This window comes from Eubalaena glacialis, chromosome 1 (genome assembly GCF_028564815.1).
Source record: "Eubalaena glacialis isolate mEubGla1 chromosome 1, mEubGla1.1.hap2.+ XY, whole genome shotgun sequence".
Lineage (NCBI taxonomy): Eukaryota > Metazoa > Chordata > Mammalia > Artiodactyla > Balaenidae > Eubalaena > Eubalaena glacialis.
In genome coordinates, this window is record NC_083716.1 from 92,689,896 (window position 1) to 92,710,898 (window position 21,003).

General features: G+C 73.8%; 12 non-coding genes and 8 pseudogenes across 12 annotated transcripts; all 20 read left to right on the forward strand.

Annotated features, from left to right (window-relative positions):
• The first annotated feature begins 838 nt into the window (after window positions 1-838).
• Window positions 839-957, forward strand: LOC133080372 (5S ribosomal RNA). The gene has a single exon (XR_009698479.1). It is a non-coding gene; the product is annotated as a 5S ribosomal RNA (ribosomal RNA).
• A 946-nt stretch (window positions 958-1,903) lies between these two features.
• LOC133076165 (5S ribosomal RNA) lies at window positions 1,904-2,022 on the forward strand (annotated as a pseudogene).
• A 912-nt stretch (window positions 2,023-2,934) lies between these two features.
• On the forward strand, window positions 2,935-3,053 carry LOC133080380 (5S ribosomal RNA). Its single transcript, XR_009698480.1, has one exon. It is a non-coding gene; the product is annotated as a 5S ribosomal RNA (ribosomal RNA).
• A 952-nt stretch (window positions 3,054-4,005) lies between these two features.
• Window positions 4,006-4,124, forward strand: LOC133076168 (5S ribosomal RNA; annotated as a pseudogene).
• A 909-nt stretch (window positions 4,125-5,033) lies between these two features.
• On the forward strand, window positions 5,034-5,152 carry LOC133080387 (5S ribosomal RNA). Its single transcript, XR_009698481.1, has one exon. It is a non-coding gene; the product is annotated as a 5S ribosomal RNA (ribosomal RNA).
• A 918-nt stretch (window positions 5,153-6,070) lies between these two features.
• Window positions 6,071-6,189, forward strand: LOC133080392 (5S ribosomal RNA). The gene has a single exon (XR_009698482.1). It is a non-coding gene; the product is annotated as a 5S ribosomal RNA (ribosomal RNA).
• A 946-nt stretch (window positions 6,190-7,135) lies between these two features.
• LOC133076174 (5S ribosomal RNA) lies at window positions 7,136-7,254 on the forward strand (annotated as a pseudogene).
• A 912-nt stretch (window positions 7,255-8,166) lies between these two features.
• Window positions 8,167-8,285, forward strand: LOC133080399 (5S ribosomal RNA). The gene has a single exon (XR_009698484.1). It is a non-coding gene; the product is annotated as a 5S ribosomal RNA (ribosomal RNA).
• A 952-nt stretch (window positions 8,286-9,237) lies between these two features.
• LOC133076178 (5S ribosomal RNA) lies at window positions 9,238-9,356 on the forward strand (annotated as a pseudogene).
• A 912-nt stretch (window positions 9,357-10,268) lies between these two features.
• LOC133080405 (5S ribosomal RNA) lies at window positions 10,269-10,387 on the forward strand. The gene has a single exon (XR_009698485.1). It is a non-coding gene; the product is annotated as a 5S ribosomal RNA (ribosomal RNA).
• A 952-nt stretch (window positions 10,388-11,339) lies between these two features.
• On the forward strand, window positions 11,340-11,458 carry LOC133076181 (5S ribosomal RNA; annotated as a pseudogene).
• A 909-nt stretch (window positions 11,459-12,367) lies between these two features.
• Window positions 12,368-12,486, forward strand: LOC133080408 (5S ribosomal RNA). Its single transcript, XR_009698486.1, has one exon. It is a non-coding gene; the product is annotated as a 5S ribosomal RNA (ribosomal RNA).
• Window positions 12,487-13,404: 918 nt separating this feature from the next.
• LOC133080414 (5S ribosomal RNA) lies at window positions 13,405-13,523 on the forward strand. The gene has a single exon (XR_009698487.1). It is a non-coding gene; the product is annotated as a 5S ribosomal RNA (ribosomal RNA).
• A 946-nt stretch (window positions 13,524-14,469) lies between these two features.
• On the forward strand, window positions 14,470-14,588 carry LOC133076185 (5S ribosomal RNA; annotated as a pseudogene).
• A 912-nt stretch (window positions 14,589-15,500) lies between these two features.
• Window positions 15,501-15,619, forward strand: LOC133080429 (5S ribosomal RNA). Its single transcript, XR_009698492.1, has one exon. It is a non-coding gene; the product is annotated as a 5S ribosomal RNA (ribosomal RNA).
• A 952-nt stretch (window positions 15,620-16,571) lies between these two features.
• On the forward strand, window positions 16,572-16,690 carry LOC133076191 (5S ribosomal RNA; annotated as a pseudogene).
• A 912-nt stretch (window positions 16,691-17,602) lies between these two features.
• On the forward strand, window positions 17,603-17,721 carry LOC133080431 (5S ribosomal RNA). Its single transcript, XR_009698493.1, has one exon. It is a non-coding gene; the product is annotated as a 5S ribosomal RNA (ribosomal RNA).
• A 916-nt stretch (window positions 17,722-18,637) lies between these two features.
• LOC133076200 (5S ribosomal RNA) lies at window positions 18,638-18,756 on the forward strand (annotated as a pseudogene).
• Window positions 18,757-19,665: 909 nt separating this feature from the next.
• LOC133080434 (5S ribosomal RNA) lies at window positions 19,666-19,784 on the forward strand. Its single transcript, XR_009698495.1, has one exon. It is a non-coding gene; the product is annotated as a 5S ribosomal RNA (ribosomal RNA).
• Window positions 19,785-20,702: 918 nt separating this feature from the next.
• Window positions 20,703-20,821, forward strand: LOC133080440 (5S ribosomal RNA). Its single transcript, XR_009698496.1, has one exon. It is a non-coding gene; the product is annotated as a 5S ribosomal RNA (ribosomal RNA).
• The last annotated feature ends 182 nt before the right edge of the window (window positions 20,822-21,003 follow it).

Sequence of the window (21,003 nt, forward strand, 5' to 3'; positions counted from 1 at the left end):
CTGCAGGCCCCACCTCCTCCGGCCCCTCCCACCACAGCGCGCCAGAGGGGGCGCTCTCCGCCTGCCTGGCCGGCCAGGCGGCCAGAAGGCGGCCCTGGAAGGCAGCCGCATCCCAGCCGCTCCCGGGGTGGCTGGCCTGAACCCAGACTCCGCCTCAGGCCCGGGTGCCGGCCGTGCGGCCCGCGAGCCCCTTGACCTGCACCTGGCCGCCCCCACCAGCGCCCAGCCCCGGCGCAGCCACCTATCTGCCGGTGTGTCTCTCCACAGCTCCCTCCGGAAAAAGCCCCCCCTCCGCCGTTTCGCCACGGCCGGGGGCGGGAGCGGGGGCGGGGGCCGGGGCCGGTGCTCCGGGCCGGCCGGCCACAAGGCGCCGGGTCCTGTGCTCGGCGGGTGGCGTGGGGGCAAGGGTGGCCTTGCTGGGGCTAAGGGGCCGTGCCGACTCAATGGTGGCTCCCAGTGGGTTAAGGGCCGACTGCCGTCGGGCAGGAGGGCCGGCCCGGGCTGCGGCTGGGCTGCGCCTAGCGCCGCGTGGGCGGGCAGAGGGGAGGCCCAAGGGACCGCGGGCCCCGGGCCCTGAAGCCTCCGGGGCCACGTCCCTGTGAGCGACGTGCGGGATCTGGGGCGGGGCGCCAAGCGCCGAACGGTTTGGTGGGTCCCGCCCGCCCTGGGCTGGGAGGTCGCCGAACCCTCCGCCACCCCCCTGGTACCCGAGGCCGCCGTTGCCCTGCCTGGGCGGGCGGCGGGGCCCTGCCGGGGCGGGCTGGCCGCCGGGCTGGCGGGGAGGCGCAAGCGCCAGCGAAGCTGGGCCTCAAGAGGCACTCCGCGGGCCCCTTTTAACGTCTACGGCCATACCACCCTGAACGCGCCCGATCTCGTCTGATCTCGGAAGCTAAGCAGGGTCGGGCCTGGTTAGTACTTGGATGGGAGACCGCCTGGGAATACCGGGTGCTGTAGGCTTTTTGCCTCCCGCTCCGCCTTCTCCTTTAGTCGCCCGCGGCCTAGGCCGAGGCCGAGGCCAAGGCCGAGGCCGCTGCCTCCGCCCCCGCCCCCGCCCCCGCCGGGCAGCGCTGCAGGCCCCACCTCCTCCGGCCCCTCCCACCACAGCGCGCCAGAGGGGGCGCTCCGCGCCGGCCTGGCCGGCCAGGCGGCCAGAAGGCGGCCCTGGAAGGCAGCCGCCACCCCAGCCGCTCCCGTGGTGGCTGGCCCGGACCCAGACTCCGCCGCAGGCCGGGGTGCCGTCGGTGCGGCCCACGAAGCCCTCGACCTGCACTTGGCCGCCCCCACCGGAGCCCAGCCGCGCCGCAGCCCCCTGTCTGCCCGTGTGTCTCTCCACAGCTCCCTCCGGAAAAAGCCCACCCTTTGCCACTTCGCCACGGCCGAGAGTGGGAGCGGGGTCGTGGGCTGGGACCGGTTCGCTGGGCTGGCTAGACACCAGGCGCCGGGAACTTTGCTCGGCAGTTGGCGTGGGGGCAAGGGTGGCGTTGCTGTGTCTAAGGGGCCGTGCCGGCTCAATGGTGGCTCCCAGTGGCTTCGGGCCAACTGCCGTTGGGCAGGCGGGCCGGCCAGGCCGTGGCTGGGCTGCGCCTAGCACTGTGTGGATTGACAGGGTGGGGAATGCACAAGGGACCGAGGGCCACAGGCCCTTAAGCCTCCGGGGCCAAGTCCTGTGAGCGTTGAGCGGCTCTGGGGCGGAGGGCCAAGCGCCTACAGGCCTGGAGGGTCCCGCCTGACCTGAGCTGCGAAGTCGCCCACAACTCCACCACCCCCGGGCCCTCGAGGCCTCCTGTCGCTTGCCTGGGCGGACGGCAGGGCCGCGCCGGAGAGGGTTGGCTGCCGGGCTGGCGGTAAGTCGCCAGCACCAGCGAAGCTAAGCCTCAAGAGGCACACCGTGGCCCCCGCTGCATTCTACGGCCACACCTCCCTGAACGCACCACACCTCGTCTGATCTCGGAAGCTAATCAGGGTCTGGCCTGTTTCGTACCTGGATGGGAGACCACATGGGAATACCGAGTGCTGTAGGCTTTTTTGCCTCCCGCTCCGCCTTGACATTTAGTGGCCCGCGGCCGAGGCCGCCTCCGCCCCCGCTGAGCACCGCTGCAGGCCTCACCTCCTCACGTCCCTCCCAACACAGCGCGCCGGAGGGATCGCTCCCCGCCGAGCTGGCTGGACATGCGGCCAGAATGCGGCCCTGGAAGGCAGCCGCCACCCCAGCCGCTCCCGTGGTGGCTGGCCCGGACCCAGACTCCGCCGCAGGCCGGGGTGCCGTCCGTGCGGCCCGCGAGGCCCTCGACCTGCACTTGGCCGCCCCCACCGGAGCCCAGCCGCGCCGCAGCCCCCTGTCTGCCCGTGTGTCTCTCCACAGCTCCCTCCGGAAAAAGCCCCCCCCTCCGCCGTTTCGCCACGGCCGGGGGCGGGAGCGGGGGCGGGGGCCGGGGCCGGTGCTCCGGGCCGGCCGGCCACAAGGCGCCGGGTCCTGTGCTCGGCGGGTGGCGTGGGGGCAAGGGTGGCCTTGCTGGGGCTAAGGGGCCGTGCCGACTCAATGGTGGCTCCCAGTGGGTTAAGGGCCGACTGCCGTCGGGCAGGAGGGCCGGCCCGGGCTGCGGCTGGGCTGCGCCTAGCGCCGCGTGGGCGGGCAGAGGGGAGGCCCAAGGGACCGCGGGCCCCGGGCCCTGAAGCCTCCGGGGCCACGTCCCTGTGAGCGACGTGCGGGATCTGGGGCGGGGCGCCAAGCGCCGAACGGTTTGGTGGGTCCCGCCCGCCCTGGGCTGGGAGGTCGCCGAACCCTCCGCCACCCCCCTGGTACCCGAGGCCGCCGTTGCCCTGCCTGGGCGGGCGGCGGGGCCCTGCCGGGGCGGGCTGGCCGCCGGGCTGGCGGGGAGGCGCAAGCGCCAGCGAAGCTGGGCCTCAAGAGGCACTCCGCGGGCCCCTTTTAACGTCTACGGCCATACCACCCTGAACGCGCCCGATCTCGTCTGATCTCGGAAGCTAAGCAGGGTCGGGCCTGGTTAGTACTTGGATGGGAGACCGCCTGGGAATACCGGGTGCTGTAGGCTTTTTGCCTCCCGCTCCGCCTTCTCCTTTAGTCGCCCGCGGCCTAGGCCGAGGCCGAGGCCAAGGCCGAGGCCGCTGCCTCCGCCCCCGCCCCCGCCCCCGCCCCCGCCGGGCAGCGCTGCAGGCCCCACCTCCTCCGGCCCCTCCCACCACAGCGCGCCAGAGGGGGCGCTCCGCGCCGGCCTGGCCGGCCAGGCGGCCAGAAGGCGGCCCTGGAAGGCAGCCGCCACCCCAGCCGCTCCCGTGGTGGCTGGCCCGGACCCAGACTCCGCCGCAGGCCGGGGTGCCGTCCATGCGGCCCACGAAGCCCTCGACCTGCACTTGGCCGCCCCCACCGGAGCCCAGCCGCGCCGCAGCCCCCTGTCTGCCCGTGTGTCTCTCCACAGCTCCCTCCGGAAAAAGCCCACCCTTTGCCACTTCGCCACGGCCGAGAGTGGGAGCGGGGTCGTGGGCTGGGACCGGTTCGCTGGGCTGGCTAGACACCAGGCGCCGGGAACTTTGCTCGGCAGTTGGCGTGGGGGCAAGGGTGGCGTTGCTGTGTCTAAGGGGCCGTGCCGGCTCAATGGTGGCTCCCAGTGGCTTCGGGCCAACTGCCGTTGGGCAGGCGGGCCGGCCAGGCCGTGGCTGGGCTGCGCCTAGCACTGTGTGGATTGACAGGGTGGGGAATGCACAAGGGACCGAGGGCCACAGGCCCTTAAGCCTCCGGGGCCAAGTCCTGTGAGCGTTGAGCGGCTCTGGGGCGGAGGGCCAAGCGCCTACAGGCCTGGAGGGTCCCGCCTGACCTGAGCTGCGAAGTCGCCCACAACTCCACCACCCCCGGGCCCTCGAGGCCTCCTGTCGCTTGCCTGGGCGGACGGCAGGGCCGCGCCGGAGAGGGTTGGCTGCCGGGCTGGCGGTAAGTCGCCAGCACCAGCGAAGCTAAGCCTCAAGAGGCACACCGTGGCCCCCGCTGCATTCTACGGCCACACCTCCCTGAACGCACCACACCTCGTCTGATCTCGGAAGCTAATCAGGGTCTGGCCTGTTTCGTACCTGGATGGGAGACCACATGGGAATACCGAGTGCTGTAGGCTTTTTTGCCTCCCGCTCCGCCTTGACATTTAGTGGCCCGCGGCCGAGGCCGCCTCCGCCCCCGCTGAGCACCGCTGCAGGCCTCACCTCCTCACGTCCCTCCCAACACAGCGCGCCGGAGGGATCGCTCCCCGCCGAGCTGGCTGGACATGCGGCCAGAATGCGGCCCTGGAAGGCAGCCGCCACCCCAGCCGCTCCCGTGGTGGCTGGCCCGGACCCAGACTCCGCCGCAGGCCGGGGTGCCGTCCGTGCGGCCCGCGAGGCCCTCGACCTGCACTTGGCCGCCCCCACCGGAGCCCAGCCGCGCCGCAGCCCCCTGTCTGCCCGTGTGTCTCTCCACAGCTCCCTCCGGAAAAAGCCCCCCCTCCGCCGTTTCGCCACGGCCGGGGGCGGGAGCGGGGGCGGGGGCCGGGGCCGCTTCTCCGGGCCTGCCGGCCACCAGGGCCGGGGTCCTGTGCTCGGCGGGCGGCGTGGGGGCAAGGGGGGGCCTTGCTGGGGCTAAGGGGCCGTGCCCACTCCATGGTGGCTCCCAGTGGCTTCGGGCCAGCTGCTGCCCGGCCGGAGGGCCGGCCCGGCCGTGGCCGGGCTGCGCCTAACTCCGCGTGGGTGGGCAGGGGGGGATGCCCAAGGGACCGCGGCCGCCGGGCCCTGAAGCCTCCGGGGCCGCGTCCCTGTGAGCGTCGAGCGGGATCTGCGGCGGGGCGCCAAGCGCCGACGGGTCTGGAGCGTCCCGCCCGCCCTGGGCTGCGAGGTGGCCCACCACTCCGCCACCCCCGGGTCCCCGAGGCCTCCTGTCGCCTGCCTGGGCGGGCGGCAGGGCCCTGCCGGAGAGGGCTGGCCGCCGGCATGGCGGTAAGGCGCAGGCGCCAGCGAAGCTGGGCCTCAAGAGGCACCGCGCGGGCCCCTCCTGCGTCTACGGCCATACCACCCTGAACGCGCCCGATCTCGTCTGATCTCGGAAGCTAAGCAGGGTCGGGCCTGGTTAGTACTTGGATGGGAGACCGCCTGGGAATACCGGGTGCTGTAGGCTTTTTGCCTCCCGCTCCGCCTTCTCCTTTAGTCGCCCGCCGCCTCCGCCCCCGCCCCCGCCCCCGCCCCCGCCGGGCACCGCTGCAGGCCCCACCTCCTCCGGCCCCTCCCACCACAGCGCGCCAGAGGGGGCGCTCTCCGCCTGCCTGGCCGGCCAGGCGGCCAGAAGGCGGCCCTGGAAGGCAGCCGCATCCCAGCCGCTCCCGGGGTGGCTGGCCTGAACCCAGACTCCGCCTCAGGCCCGGGTGCCGGCCGTGCGGCCCGCGAGCCCCTTGACCTGCACCTGGCCGCCCCCACCAGCGCCCAGCCCCGGCGCAGCCACCTATCTGCCGGTGTGTCTCTCCACAGCTCCCTCCGGAAAAAGCCCCCCCTCCGCCGTTTCGCCACGGCCGGGGGCGGGAGCGGGGGCGGGGGCCGGGGCCGGTGCTCCGGGCCGGCCGGCCACAAGGCGCCGGGTCCTGTGCTCGGCGGGTGGCGTGGGGGCAAGGGTGGCCTTGCTGGGGCTAAGGGGCCGTGCCGACTCAATGGTGGCTCCCAGTGGGTTAAGGGCCGACTGCCGTCGGGCAGGAGGGCCGGCCCGGGCTGCGGCTGGGCTGCGCCTAGCGCCGCGTGGGCGGGCAGAGGGGAGGCCCAAGGGACCGCGGGCCCCGGGCCCTGAAGCCTCCGGGGCCACGTCCCTGTGAGCGACGTGCGGGATCTGGGGCGGGGCGCCAAGCGCCGAACGGTTTGGTGGGTCCCGCCCGCCCTGGGCTGGGAGGTCGCCGAACCCTCCGCCACCCCCCTGGTACCCGAGGCCGCCGTTGCCCTGCCTGGGCGGGCGGCGGGGCCCTGCCGGGGCGGGCTGGCCGCCGGGCTGGCGGGGAGGCGCAAGCGCCAGCGAAGCTGGGCCTCAAGAGGCACTCCGCGGGCCCCTTTTAACGTCTACGGCCATACCACCCTGAACGCGCCCGATCTCGTCTGATCTCGGAAGCTAAGCAGGGTCGGGCCTGGTTAGTACTTGGATGGGAGACCGCCTGGGAATACCGGGTGCTGTAGGCTTTTTGCCTCCCGCTCCGCCTTCTCCTTTAGTCGCCCGCGGCCTAGGCCGAGGCCGAGGCCAAGGCCGAGGCCGCTGCCTCCGCCCCCGCCCCCGCCCCCGCCGGGCAGCGCTGCAGGCCCCACCTCCTCCGGCCCCTCCCACCACAGCGCGCCAGAGGGGGCGCTCCGCGCCGGCCTGGCCGGCCAGGCGGCCAGAAGGCGGCCCTGGAAGGCAGCCGCCACCCCAGCCGCTCCCGTGGTGGCTGGCCCGGACCCAGACTCCGCCGCAGGCCGGGGTGCCGTCGGTGCGGCCCACGAAGCCCTCGACCTGCACTTGGCCGCCCCCACCGGAGCCCAGCCGCGCCGCAGCCCCCTGTCTGCCCGTGTGTCTCTCCACAGCTCCCTCCGGAAAAAGCCCACCCTTTGCCACTTCGCCACGGCCGAGAGTGGGAGCGGGGTCGTGGGCTGGGACCGGTTCGCTGGGCTGGCTAGACACCAGGCGCCGGGAACTTTGCTCGGCAGTTGGCGTGGGGGCAAGGGTGGCGTTGCTGTGTCTAAGGGGCCGTGCCGGCTCAATGGTGGCTCCCAGTGGCTTCGGGCCAACTGCCGTTGGGCAGGCGGGCCGGCCAGGCCGTGGCTGGGCTGCGCCTAGCACTGTGTGGATTGACAGGGTGGGGAATGCACAAGGGACCGAGGGCCACAGGCCCTTAAGCCTCCGGGGCCAAGTCCTGTGAGCGTTGAGCGGCTCTGGGGCGGAGGGCCAAGCGCCTACAGGCCTGGAGGGTCCCGCCTGACCTGAGCTGCGAAGTCGCCCACAACTCCACCACCCCCGGGCCCTCGAGGCCTCCTGTCGCTTGCCTGGGCGGACGGCAGGGCCGCGCCGGAGAGGGTTGGCTGCCGGGCTGGCGGTAAGTCGCCAGCACCAGCGAAGCTAAGCCTCAAGAGGCACACCGTGGCCCCCGCTGCATTCTACGGCCACACCTCCCTGAACGCACCACACCTCGTCTGATCTCGGAAGCTAATCAGGGTCTGGCCTGTTTCGTACCTGGATGGGAGACCACATGGGAATACCGAGTGCTGTAGGCTTTTTTGCCTCCCGCTCCGCCTTGACATTTAGTGGCCCGCGGCCGAGGCCGCCTCCGCCCCCGCTGAGCACCGCTGCAGGCCTCACCTCCTCACGTCCCTCCCAACACAGCGCGCCGGAGGGATCGCTCCCCGCCGAGCTGGCTGGACATGCGGCCAGAATGCGGCCCTGGAAGGCAGCCGCCACCCCAGCCGCTCCCGTGGTGGCTGGCCCGGACCCAGACTCCGCCGCAGGCCGGGGTGCCGTCCGTGCGGCCCGCGAGGCCCTCGACCTGCACTTGGCCGCCCCCACCGGAGCCCAGCCGCGCCGCAGCCCCCTGTCTGCCCGTGTGTCTCTCCACAGCTCCCTCCGGAAAAAGCCCCCCCCTCCGCCGTTTCGCCACGGCCGGGGGCGGGAGCGGGGGCGGGGGCCGGGGCCGGTGCTCCGGGCCGGCCGGCCACAAGGCGCCGGGTCCTGTGCTCGGCGGGTGGCGTGGGGGCAAGGGTGGCCTTGCTGGGGCTAAGGGGCCGTGCCGACTCAATGGTGGCTCCCAGTGGGTTAAGGGCCGACTGCCGTCGGGCAGGAGGGCCGGCCCGGGCTGCGGCTGGGCTGCGCCTAGCGCCGCGTGGGCGGGCAGAGGGGAGGCCCAAGGGACCGCGGGCCCCGGGCCCTGAAGCCTCCGGGGCCACGTCCCTGTGAGCGACGTGCGGGATCTGGGGCGGGGCGCCAAGCGCCGAACGGTTTGGTGGGTCCCGCCCGCCCTGGGCTGGGAGGTCGCCGAACCCTCCGCCACCCCCCTGGTACCCGAGGCCGCCGTTGCCCTGCCTGGGCGGGCGGCGGGGCCCTGCCGGGGCGGGCTGGCCGCCGGGCTGGCGGGGAGGCGCAAGCGCCAGCGAAGCTGGGCCTCAAGAGGCACTCCGCGGGCCCCTTTTAACGTCTACGGCCATACCACCCTGAACGCGCCCGATCTCGTCTGATCTCGGAAGCTAAGCAGGGTCGGGCCTGGTTAGTACTTGGATGGGAGACCGCCTGGGAATACCGGGTGCTGTAGGCTTTTTGCCTCCCGCTCCGCCTTCTCCTTTAGTCGCCCGCGGCCTAGGCCGAGGCCGAGGCCAAGGCCGAGGCCGCTGCCTCCGCCCCCGCCCCCGCCCCCGCCCCCGCCGGGCAGCGCTGCAGGCCCCACCTCCTCCGGCCCCTCCCACCACAGCGCGCCAGAGGGGGCGCTCCGCGCCGGCCTGGCCGGCCAGGCGGCCAGAAGGCGGCCCTGGAAGGCAGCCGCCACCCCAGCCGCTCCCGTGGTGGCTGGCCCGGACCCAGACTCCGCCGCAGGCCGGGGTGCCGTCCGTGCGGCCCACGAAGCCCTCGACCTGCACTTGGCCGCCCCCACCGGAGCCCAGCCGCGCCGCAGCCCCCTGTCTGCCCGTGTGTCTCTCCACAGCTCCCTCCGGAAAAAGCCCACCCTTTGCCACTTCGCCACGGCCGAGAGTGGGAGCGGGGTCGTGGGCTGGGACCGGTTCGCTGGGCTGGCTAGACACCAGGCGCCGGGAACTTTGCTCGGCAGTTGGCGTGGGGGCAAGGGTGGCGTTGCTGTGTCTAAGGGGCCGTGCCGGCTCAATGGTGGCTCCCAGTGGCTTCGGGCCAACTGCCGTTGGGCAGGCGGGCCGGCCAGGCCGTGGCTGGGCTGCGCCTAGCACTGTGTGGATTGACAGGGTGGGGAATGCACAAGGGACCGAGGGCCACAGGCCCTTAAGCCTCCGGGGCCAAGTCCTGTGAGCGTTGAGCGGCTCTGGGGCGGAGGGCCAAGCGCCTACAGGCCTGGAGGGTCCCGCCTGACCTGAGCTGCGAAGTCGCCCACAACTCCACCACCCCCGGGCCCTCGAGGCCTCCTGTCGCTTGCCTGGGCGGACGGCAGGGCCGCGCCGGAGAGGGTTGGCTGCCGGGCTGGCGGTAAGTCACCAGCACCAGCGAAGCTAAGCCTCAAGAGGCACACCGTGGCCCCCGCTGCATTCTACGGCCACACCTCCCTGAACGCACCACACCTCGTCTGATCTCGGAAGCTAATCAGGGTCTGGCCTGTTTCGTACCTGGATGGGAGACCACATGGGAATACCGAGTGCTGTAGGCTTTTTTGCCTCCCGCTCCGCCTTGACATTTAGTGGCCCGCGGCCGAGGCCGCCTCCGCCCCCGCTGAGCACCGCTGCAGGCCTCACCTCCTCACGTCCCTCCCAACACAGCGCGCCGGAGGGATCGCTCCCCGCCGAGCTGGCTGGACATGCGGCCAGAATGCGGCCCTGGAAGGCAGCCGCCACCCCAGCCGCTCCCGTGGTGGCTGGCCCGGACCCAGACTCCGCCGCAGGCCGGGGTGCCGTCCGTGCGGCCCGCGAGGCCCTCGACCTGCACTTGGCCGCCCCCACCGGAGCCCAGCCGCGCCGCAGCCCCCTGTCTGCCCGTGTGTCTCTCCACAGCTCCCTCCGGAAAAAGCCCCCCCCTCCGCCGTTTCGCCACGGCCGGGGGCGGGAGCGGGGGCGGGGGCCGGGGCCGGTGCTCCGGGCCGGCCGGCCACAAGGCGCCGGGTCCTGTGCTCGGCGGGTGGCGTGGGGGCAAGGGTGGCCTTGCTGGGGCTAAGGGGCCGTGCCGACTCAATGGTGGCTCCCAGTGGGTTAAGGGCCGACTGCCGTCGGGCAGGAGGGCCGGCCCGGGCTGCGGCTGGGCTGCGCCTAGCGCCGCGTGGGCGGGCAGAGGGGAGGCCCAAGGGACCGCGGGCCCCGGGCCCTGAAGCCTCCGGGGCCACGTCCCTGTGAGCGACGTGCGGGATCTGGGGCGGGGCGCCAAGCGCCGAACGGTTTGGTGGGTCCCGCCCGCCCTGGGCTGGGAGGTCGCCGAACCCTCCGCCACCCCCCTGGTACCCGAGGCCGCCGTTGCCCTGCCTGGGCGGGCGGCGGGGCCCTGCCGGGGCGGGCTGGCCGCCGGGCTGGCGGGGAGGCGCAAGCGCCAGCGAAGCTGGGCCTCAAGAGGCACTCCGCGGGCCCCTTTTAACGTCTACGGCCATACCACCCTGAACGCGCCCGATCTCGTCTGATCTCGGAAGCTAAGCAGGGTCGGGCCTGGTTAGTACTTGGATGGGAGACCGCCTGGGAATACCGGGTGCTGTAGGCTTTTTGCCTCCCGCTCCGCCTTCTCCTTTAGTCGCCCGCGGCCTAGGCCGAGGCCGAGGCCAAGGCCGAGGCCGCTGCCTCCGCCCCCGCCCCCGCCCCCGCCCCCGCCGGGCAGCGCTGCAGGCCCCACCTCCTCCGGCCCCTCCCACCACAGCGCGCCAGAGGGGGCGCTCCGCGCCGGCCTGGCCGGCCAGGCGGCCAGAAGGCGGCCCTGGAAGGCAGCCGCCACCCCAGCCGCTCCCGTGGTGGCTGGCCCGGACCCAGACTCCGCCGCAGGCCGGGGTGCCGTCCGTGCGGCCCGCGAGGCCCTCGACCTGCACTTGGCCGCCCCCACCGGAGCCCAGCCGCGCCGCAGCCCCCTGTCTGCCCGTGTGTCTCTCCACAGCTCCCTCCGGAAAAAGCCCACCCTTTGCCACTTCGCCACGGCCGAGAGTGGGAGCGGGGTCGTGGGCTGGGACCGGTTCGCTGGGCTGGCTAGACACCAGGCGCCGGGAACTTTGCTCGGCAGTTGGCGTGGGGGCAAGGGTGGCGTTGCTGTGTCTAAGGGGCCGTGCCGGCTCAATGGTGGCTCCCAGTGGCTTCGGGCCAACTGCCGTTGGGCAGGCGGGCCGGCCAGGCCGTGGCTGGGCTGCGCCTAGCACTGTGTGGATTGACAGGGTGGGGAATGCACAAGGGACCGAGGGCCACAGGCCCTTAAGCCTCCGGGGCCAAGTCCTGTGAGCGTTGAGCGGCTCTGGGGCGGAGGGCCAAGCGCCTACAGGCCTGGAGGGTCCCGCCTGACCTGAGCTGCGAAGTCGCCCACAACTCCACCACCCCCGGGCCCTCGAGGCCTCCTGTCGCTTGCCTGGGCGGACGGCAGGGCCGCGCCGGAGAGGGTTGGCTGCCGGGCTGGCGGTAAGTCGCCAGCACCAGCGAAGCTAAGCCTCAAGAGGCACACCGTGGCCCCCGCTGCATTCTACGGCCACACCTCCCTGAACGCACCACACCTCGTCTGATCTCGGAAGCTAATCAGGGTCTGGCCTGTTTCGTACCTGGATGGGAGACCACATGGGAATACCGAGTGCTGTAGGCTTTTTTGCCTCCCGCTCCGCCTTGACATTTAGTGGCCCGCGGCCGAGGCCGCCTCCGCCCCCGCTGAGCACCGCTGCAGGCCTCACCTCCTCACGTCCCTCCCAACACAGCGCGCCGGAGGGATCGCTCCCCGCCGAGCTGGCTGGACATGCGGCCAGAATGCGGCCCTGGAAGGCAGCCGCCACCCCAGCCGCTCCCGTGGTGGCTGGCCCGGACCCAGACTCCGCCGCAGGCCGGGGTGCCGTCCGTGCGGCCCGCGAGGCCCTCGACCTGCACTTGGCCGCCCCCACCGGAGCCCAGCCGCGCCGCAGCCCCCTGTCTGCCCGTGTGTCTCTCCACAGCTCCCTCCGGAAAAAGCCCCCCCTCCGCCGTTTCGCCACGGCCGGGGGCGGGAGCGGGGGCGGGGGCCGGGGCCGCTTCTCCGGGCCTGCCGGCCACCAGGGCCGGGGTCCTGTGCTCGGCGGGCGGCGTGGGGGCAAGGGGGGGCCTTGCTGGGGCTAAGGGGCCGTGCCCACTCCATGGTGGCTCCCAGTGGCTTCGGGCCAGCTGCTGCCCGGCCGGAGGGCCGGCCCGGCCGTGGCCGGGCTGCGCCTAACTCCGCGTGGGCGGGCAGGGGGGGATGCCCAAGGGACCGCGGCCGCCGGGCCCTGAAGCCTCCGGGGCCGCGTCCCTGTGAGCGTCGAGCGGGATCTGCGGCGGGGCGCCAAGCGCCGACGGGCCTGGAGCGTCCCGCCCGCCCTGGGCTGCGAGGTGGCCCACCACTCCGCCACCCCCGGGTCCCCGAGGCCTCCTGTCGCCTGCCTGGGCGGGCGGCAGGGCCCTGCCGGAGAGGGCTGGCCGCCGGCATGGCGGTAAGGCGCAGGCGCCAGCGAAGCTGGGCCTCAAGAGGCACCGCGCGGGCCCCTCCTGCGTCTACGGCCATACCACCCTGAACGCGCCCGATCTCGTCTGATCTCGGAAGCTAAGCAGGGTCGGGCCTGGTTAGTACTTGGATGGGAGACCGCCTGGGAATACCGGGTGCTGTAGGCTTTTTGCCTCCCGCTCCGCCTTCTCCTTTAGTCGCCCGCCGCCTCCGCCCCCGCCCCCGCCCCCGCCCCCGCCGGGCACCGCTGCAGGCCCCACCTCCTCCGGCCCCTCCCACCACAGCGCGCCAGAGGGGGCGCTCTCCGCCTGCCTGGCCGGCCAGGCGGCCAGAAGGCGGCCCTGGAAGGCAGCCGCATCCCAGCCGCTCCCGGGGTGGCTGGCCTGAACCCAGACTCCGCCTCAGGCCCGGGTGCCGGCCGTGCGGCCCGCGAGCCCCTTGACCTGCACCTGGCCGCCCCCACCAGCGCCCAGCCCCGGCGCAGCCACCTATCTGCCGGTGTGTCTCTCCACAGCTCCCTCCGGAAAAAGCCCCCCCTCCGCCGTTTCGCCACGGCCGGGGGCGGGAGCGGGGGCGGGGGCCGGGGCCGGTGCTCCGGGCCGGCCGGCCACAAGGCGCCGGGTCCTGTGCTCGGCGGGTGGCGTGGGGGCAAGGGTGGCCTTGCTGGGGCTAAGGGGCCGTGCCGACTCAATGGTGGCTCCCAGTGGGTTAAGGGCCGACTGCCGTCGGGCAGGAGGGCCGGCCCGGGCTGCGGCTGGGCTGCGCCTAGCGCCGCGTGGGCGGGCAGAGGGGAGGCCCAAGGGACCGCGGGCCCCGGGCCCTGAAGCCTCCGGGGCCACGTCCCTGTGAGCGACGTGCGGGATCTGGGGCGGGGCGCCAAGCGCCGAACGGTTTGGTGGGTCCCGCCCGCCCTGGGCTGGGAGGTCGCCGAACCCTCCGCCACCCCCCTGGTACCCGAGGCCGCCGTTGCCCTGCCTGGGCGGGCGGCGGGGCCCTGCCGGGGCGGGCTGGCCGCCGGGCTGGCGGGGAGGCGCAAGCGCCAGCGAAGCTGGGCCTCAAGAGGCACTCCGCGGGCCCCTTTTAACGTCTACGGCCATACCACCCTGAACGCGCCCGATCTCGTCTGATCTCGGAAGCTAAGCAGGGTCGGGCCTGGTTAGTACTTGGATGGGAGACCGCCTGGGAATACCGGGTGCTGTAGGCTTTTTGCCTCCCGCTCCGCCTTCTCCTTTAGTCGCCCGCGGCCTAGGCCGAGGCCGAGGCCAAGGCCGAGGCCGCTGCCTCCGCCCCCGCCCCCGCCCCCGCCGGGCAGCGCTGCAGGCCCCACCTCCTCCGGCCCCTCCCACCACAGCGCGCCAGAGGGGGCGCTCCTCGCCGGCCTGGCCGGCCAGGCGGCCAGAAGGCGGCCCTGGAAGGCAGCCGCCACCCCAGCCGCTCCCGTGGTGGCTGGCCCGGACCCAGACTCCGCCGCAGGCCGGGGTGCCGTCCGTGCGGCCCACGAAGCCCTCGACCTGCACTTGGCCGCCCCCACCGGAGCCCAGCCGCGCCGCAGCCCCCTGTCTGCCCGTGTGTCTCTCCACAGCTCCCTCCGGAAAAAGCCCACCCTTTGCCACTTCGCCACGGCCGAGAGTGGGAGCGGGGTCGTGGGCTGGGACCGGTTCGCTGGGCTGGCTAGACACCAGGCGCCGGGAACTTTGCTCGGCAGTTGGCGTGGGGGCAAGGGTGGCGTTGCTGTGTCTAAGGGGCCGTGCCGGCTCAATGGTGGCTCCCAGTGGCTTCGGGCCAACTGCCGTTGGGCAGGCGGGCCGGCCAGGCCGTGGCTGGGCTGCGCCTAGCACTGTGTGGATTGACAGGGTGGGGAATGCACAAGGGACCGAGGGCCACAGGCCCTTAAGCCTCCGGGGCCAAGTCCTGTGAGCGTTGAGCGGCTCTGGGGCGGAGGGCCAAGCGCCTACAGGCCTGGAGGGTCCCGCCTGACCTGAGCTGCGAAGTCGCCCACAACTCCACCACCCCCGGGCCCTCGAGGCCTCCTGTCGCTTGCCTGGGCGGACGGCAGGGCCGCGCCGGAGAGGGTTGGCTGCCGGGCTGGCGGTAAGTCGCCAGCACCAGCGAAGCTAAGCCTCAAGAGGCACACCGTGGCCCCCGCTGCATTCTACGGCCACACCTCCCTGAACGCACCACACCTCGTCTGATCTCGGAAGCTAATCAGGGTCTGGCCTGTTTCGTACCTGGATGGGAGACCACATGGGAATACCGAGTGCTGTAGGCTTTTTTGCCTCCCGCTCCGCCTTGACATTTAGTGGCCCGCGGCCGAGGCCGCCTCCGCCCCCGCTGAGCACCGCTGCAGGCCTCACCTCCTCACGTCCCTCCCAACACAGCGCGCCGGAGGGATCGCTCCCCGCCGAGCTGGCTGGACATGCGGCCAGAATGCGGCCCTGGAAGGCAGCCGCCACCCCAGCCGCTCCCGTGGTGGCTGGCCCGGACCCAGACTCCGCCGCAGGCCGGGGTGCCGTCCGTGCGGCCCGCGAGGCCCTCGACCTGCACTTGGCCGCCCCCACCGGAGCCCAGCCGCGCCGCAGCCCCCTGTCTGCCCGTGTGTCTCTCCACAGCTCCCTCCGGAAAAAGCCCCCCCCTCCGCCGTTTCGCCACGGCCGGGGGCGGGAGCGGGGGCGGGGGCCGGGGCCGGTGCTCCGGGCCGGCCGGCCACAAGGCGCCGGGTCCTGTGCTCGGCGGGTGGCGTGGGGGCAAGGGTGGCCTTGCTGGGGCTAAGGGGCCGTGCCGACTCAATGGTGGCTCCCAGTGGGTTAAGGGCCGACTGCCGTCGGGCAGGAGGGCCGGCCCGGGCTGCGGCTGGGCTGCGCCTAGCGCCGCGTGGGCGGGCAGAGGGGAGGCCCAAGGGACCGCGGGCCCCGGGCCCTGAAGCCTCCGGGGCCACGTCCCTGTGAGCGACGTGCGGGATCTGGGGCGGGGCGCCAAGCGCCGAACGGTTTGGTGGGTCCCGCCCGCCCTGGGCTGGGAGGTCGCCGAACCCTCCGCCACCCCCCTGGTACCCGAGGCCGCCGTTGCCCTGCCTGGGCGGGCGGCGGGGCCCTGCCGGGGCGGGCTGGCCGCCGGGCTGGCGGGGAGGCGCAAGCGCCAGCGAAGCTGGGCCTCAAGAGGCACTCCGCGGGCCCCTTTTAACGTCTACGGCCATACCACCCTGAACGCGCCCGATCTCGTCTGATCTCGGAAGCTAAGCAGGGTCGGGCCTGGTTAGTACTTGGATGGGAGACCGCCTGGGAATACCGGGTGCTGTAGGCTTTTTGCCTCCCGCTCCGCCTTCTCCTTTAGTCGCCCGCGGCCTAGGCCGAGGCCGAGGCCAAGGCCGAGGCCGCTGCCTCCGCCCCCGCCCCCGCCCCCGCCCCCGCCGGGCAGCGCTGCAGGCCCCACCTCCTCCGGCCCCTCCCACCACAGCGCGCCAGAGGGGGCGCTCCGCGCCGGCCTGGCCGGCCAGGCGGCCAGAAGGCGGCCCTGGAAGGCAGCCGCCACCCCAGCCGCTCCCGTGGTGGCTGGCCCGGACCCAGACTCCGCCGCAGGCCGGGGTGCCGTCCGTGCGGCCCACGAAGCCCTCGACCTGCACTTGGCCGCCCCCACCGGAGCCCAGCCGCGCCGCAGCCCCCTGTCTGCCCGTGTGTCTCTCCACAGCTCCCTCCGGAAAAAGCCCACCCTTTGCCACTTCGCCACGGCCGAGAGTGGGAGCGGGGTCGTGGGCTGGGACCGGTTCGCTGGGCTGGCTAGACACCAGGCGCCGGGAACTTTGCTCGGCAGTTGGCGTGGGGGCAAGGGTGGCGTTGCTTTGTCTAAGGGGCCGTGCCGGCTCAATGGTGGCTCCCAGTGGCTTCGGGCCAACTGCCGTTGGGCAGGCGGGCCGGCCAGGCCGTGGCTGGGCTGCGCCTAGCACTGTGTGGATTGACAGGGTGGGGAATGCACAAGGGACCGAGGGCCACAGGCCCTTAAGCCTCCGGGGCCAAGTCCTGTGAGCGTTGAGCGGCTCTGGGGCGGAGGGCCAAGCGCCTACAGGCCTGGAGGGTCCCGCCTGACCTGAGCTGCGAAGTCGCCCACAACTCCACCACCCCCGGGCCCTCGAGGCCTCCTGTCGCTTGCCTGGGCGGACGGCAGGGCCGCGCCGGAGAGGGTTGGCTGCCGGGCTGGCGGTAAGTCGCCAGCACCAGCGAAGCTAAGCCTCAAGAGGCACACCGTGGCCCCCGCTGCATTCTACGGCCACACCTCCCTGAACGCACCACACCTCGTCTGATCTCGGAAGCTAATCAGGGTCTGGCCTGTTTCGTACCTGGATGGGAGACCACATGGGAATACCGAGTGCTGTAGGCTTTTTTGCCTCCCGCTCCGCCTTGACATTTAGTGGCCCGCGGCCGAGGCCGCCTCCGCCCCCGCTGAGCACCGCTGCAGGCCTCACCTCCTCACGTCCCTCCCAACACAGCGCGCCGGAGGGATCGCTCCCCGCCGAGCTGGCTGGACATGCGGCCAGAATGCGGCCCTGGAAGGCAGCCGCCACCCCAGCCGCTCCCGTGGTGGCTGGCCCGGACCCAGACTCCGCCGCAGGCCGGGGTGCCGTCCGTGCGGCCCGCGAGGCCCTCGACCTGCACTTGGCCGCCCCCACCGGAGCCCAGCCGCGCCGCAGCCCCCTGTCTGCCCGTGTGTCTCTCCACAGCTCCCTCCGGAAAAAGCCCCCCCCTCCGCCGTTTCGCCACGGCCGGGGGCGGGAGCGGGGGCGGGGGCCGGGGCCGGTGCTCCGGGCCGGCCGGCCACAAGGCGCCGGGTCCTGTGCTCGGCGGGTGGCGTGGGGGCAAGGGTGGCCTTGCTGGGGCTAAGGGGCCGTGCCGACTCAATGGTGGCTCCCAGTGGGTTAAGGGCCGACTGCCGTCGGGCAGGAGGGCCGGCCCGGGCTGCGGCTGGGCTGCGCCTAGCGCCGCGTGGGCGGGCAGAGGGGAGGCCCAAGGGACCGCGGGCCCCGGGCCCTGAAGCCTCCGGGGCCACGTCCCTGTGAGCGACGTGCGGGATCTGGGGCGGGGCGCCAAGCGCCGAACGGTTTGGTGGGTCCCGCCCGCCCTGGGCTGGGAGGTCGCCGAACCCTCCGCCACCCCCCTGGTACCCGAGGCCGCCGTTGCCCTGCCTGGGCGGGCGGCGGGGCCCTGCCGGGGCGGGCTGGCCGCCGGGCTGGCGGGGAGGCACAAGCGCCAGCGAAGCTGGGCCTCAAGAGGCACTCCGCGGGCCCCTTTTAACGTCTACGGCCATACCACCCTGAACGCGCCCGATCTCGTCTGATCTCGGAAGCTAAGCAGGGTCGGGCCTGGTTAGTACTTGGATGGGAGACCGCCTGGGAATACCGGGTGCTGTAGGCTTTTTGCCTCCCGCTCCGCCTTCTCCTTTAGTCGCCCGCCGCCTCCGCCCCCGCCCCCGCCCCCGCCCCCGCCGGGCAGCGCTGCAGGCCCCACCTCCTCCGGCCCCTCCCACCACAGCGCGCCAGAGGGGGCGCTCCGCGCCGGCCTGGCCGGCCAGGCGGCCAGAAGGCGGCCCTGGAAGGCAGCCGCCACCCCAGCCGCTCCCGTGGTGGCTGGCCCGGACCCAGACTCCGCCGCAGGCCGGGGTGCCGTCCGTGCGGCCCACGAAGCCCTCGACCTGCACTTGGCCGCCCCCACCGGAGCCCAGCCGCGCCGCAGCCCCCTGTCTGCCCGTGTGTCTCTCCACAGCTCCCTCCGGAAAAAGCCCACCCTTTGCCACTTCGCCACGGCCGAGAGTGGGAGCGGGGTCGTGGGCTGGGACCGGTTCGCTGGGCTGGCTAGACACCAGGCGCCGGGAACTTTGCTCGGCAGTTGGCGTGGGGGCAAGGGTGGCGTTGCTGTGTCTAAGGGGCCGTGCCGGCTCAATGGTGGCTCCCAGTGGCTTCGGGCCAACTGCCGTTGGGCAGGCGGGCCGGCCAGGCCGTGGCTGGGCTGCGCCTAGCACTGTGTGGATTGACAGGGTGGGGAATGCACAAGGGACCGAGGGCCACAGGCCCTTAAGCCTCCGGGGCCAAGTCCTGTGAGCGTTGAGCGGCTCTGGGGCGGAGGGCCAAGCGCCTACAGGCCTGGAGGGTCCCGCCTGACCTGAGCTGCGAAGTCGCCCACAACTCCACCACCCCCGGGCCCTCGAGGCCTCCTGTCGCTTGCCTGGGCGGACGGCAGGGCCGCGCCGGAGAGGGTTGGCTGCCGGGCTGGCGGTAAGTCGCCAGCACCAGCGAAGCTAAGCCTCAAGAGGCACACCGTGGCCCCCGCTGCATTCTACGGCCACACCTCCCTGAACGCACCACACCTCGTCTGATCTCGGAAGCTAATCAGGGTCTGGCCTGTTTCGTACCTGGATGGGAGACCACATGGGAATACCGAGTGCTGTAGGCTTTTTTGCCTCCCGCTCCGCCTTGACATTTAGTGGCCCGCGGCCGAGGCCGCCTCCGCCCCCGCTGAGCACCGCTGCAGGCCTCACCTCCTCACGTCCCTCCCAACACAGCGCGCCGGAGGGATCGCTCCCCGCCGAGCTGGCTGGACATGCGGCCAGAATGCGGCCCTGGAAGGCAGCCGCCACCCCAGCCGCTCCCGTGGTGGCTGGCCCGGACCCAGACTCCGCCGCAGGCCGGGGTGCCGTCCGTGCGGCCCGCGAGGCCCTCGACCTGCACTTGGCCGCCCCCACCGGAGCCCAGCCGCGCCGCAGCCCCCTGTCTGCCCGTGTGTCTCTCCACAGCTCCCTCCGGAAAAAGCCCCCCCTCCGCCGTTTCGCCACGGCCGGGGGCGGGAGCGGGGGCGGGGGCCGGGGCCGCTTCTCCGGGCCTGCCGGCCACCAGGGCCGGGGTCCTGTGCTCGGCGGGCGGCGTGGGGGCAAGGGGGGGCCTTGCTGGGGCTAAGGGGCCGTGCCCACTCCATGGTGGCTCCCAGTGGCTTCGGGCCAGCTGCTGCCCGGCCGGAGGGCCGGCCCGGCCGTGGCCGGGCTGCGCCTAACTCCGCGTGGGTGGGCAGGGGGGGATGCCCAAGGGACCGCGGCCGCCGGGCCCTGAAGCCTCCGGGGCCGCGTCCCTGTGAGCGTCGAGCGGGATCTGCGGCGGGGCGCCAAGCGCCGACGGGCCTGGAGCGTCCCGCCCGCCCTGGGCTGCGAGGTGGCCCACCACTCCGCCACCCCCGGGTCCCCGAGGCCTCCTGTCGCCTGCCTGGGCGGGCGGCAGGGCCCTGCCGGAGAGGGCTGGCCGCCGGCATGGCGGTAAGGCGCAGGCGCCAGCGAAGCTGGGCCTCAAGAGGCACCGCGCGGGCCCCTCCTGCGTCTACGGCCATACCACCCTGAACGCGCCCGATCTCGTCTGATCTCGGAAGCTAAGCAGGGTCGGGCCTGGTTAGTACTTGGATGGGAGACCGCCTGGGAATACCGGGTGCTGTAGGCTTTTTGCCTCCCGCTCCGCCTTCTCCTTTAGTCGCCCGCCGCCTCCGCCCCCGCCCCCGCCCCCGCCCCCGCCGGGCACCGCTGCAGGCCCCACCTCCTCCGGCCCCTCCCACCACAGCGCGCCAGAGGGGGCGCTCTCCGCCTGCCTGGCCGGCCAGGCGGCCAGAAGGCGGCCCTGGAAGGCAGCCGCATCCCAGCCGCTCCCGGGGTGGCTGGCCTGAACCCAGACTCCGCCTCAGGCCCGGGTGCCGGCCGTGCGGCCCGCGAGCCCCTTGACCTGCACCTGGCCGCCCCCACCAGCGCCCAGCCCCGGCGCAGCCACCTATCTGCCGGTGTGTCTCTCCACAGCTCCCTCCGGAAAAAGCCCCCCCTCCGCCGTTTCGCCACGGCCGGGGGCGGGAGCGGGGGCGGGGGCCGGGGCCGGTGCTCCGGGCCGGCCGGCCACAAGGCGCCGGGTCCTGTGCTCGGCGGGTGGCGTGGGGGCAAGGGTGGCCTTGCTGGGGCTAAGGGGCCGTGCCGACTCAATGGTGGCTCCCAGTGGGTTAAGGGCCGACTGCCGTCGGGCAGGAGGGCCGGCCCGGGCTGCGGCTGGGCTGCGCCTAGCGCCGCGTGGGCGGGCAGAGGGGAGGCCCAAGGGACCGCGGGCCCCGGGCCCTGAAGCCTCCGGGGCCACGTCCCTGTGAGCGACGTGCGGGATCTGGGGCGGGGCGCCAAGCGCCGAACGGTTTGGTGGGTCCCGCCCGCCCTGGGCTGGGAGGTCGCCGAACCCTCCGCCACCCCCCTGGTACCCGAGGCCGCCGTTGCCCTGCCTGGGCGGGCGGCGGGGCCCTGCCGGGGCGGGCTGGCCGCCGGGCTGGCGGGGAGGCGCAAGCGCCAGCGAAGCTGGGCCTCAAGAGGCACTCCGCGGGCCCCTTTTAACGTCTACGGCCATACCACCCTGAACGCGCCCGATCTCGTCTGATCTCGGAAGCTAAGCAGGGTCGGGCCTGGTTAGTACTTGGATGGGAGACCGCCTGGGAATACCGGGTGCTGTAGGCTTTTTGCCTCCCGCTCCGCCTTCTCCTTTAGTCGCCCGCGGCCTAGGCCGAGGCCGAGGCCAAGGCCGAGGCCGCTGCCTCCGCCCCCGCCCCCGCCCCCGCCGGGCAGCGCTGCAGGCCCCACCTCCTCCGGCCCCTCCCACCACAGCGCGCCAGAGGGGGCGCTCCGCGCCGGCCTGGCCG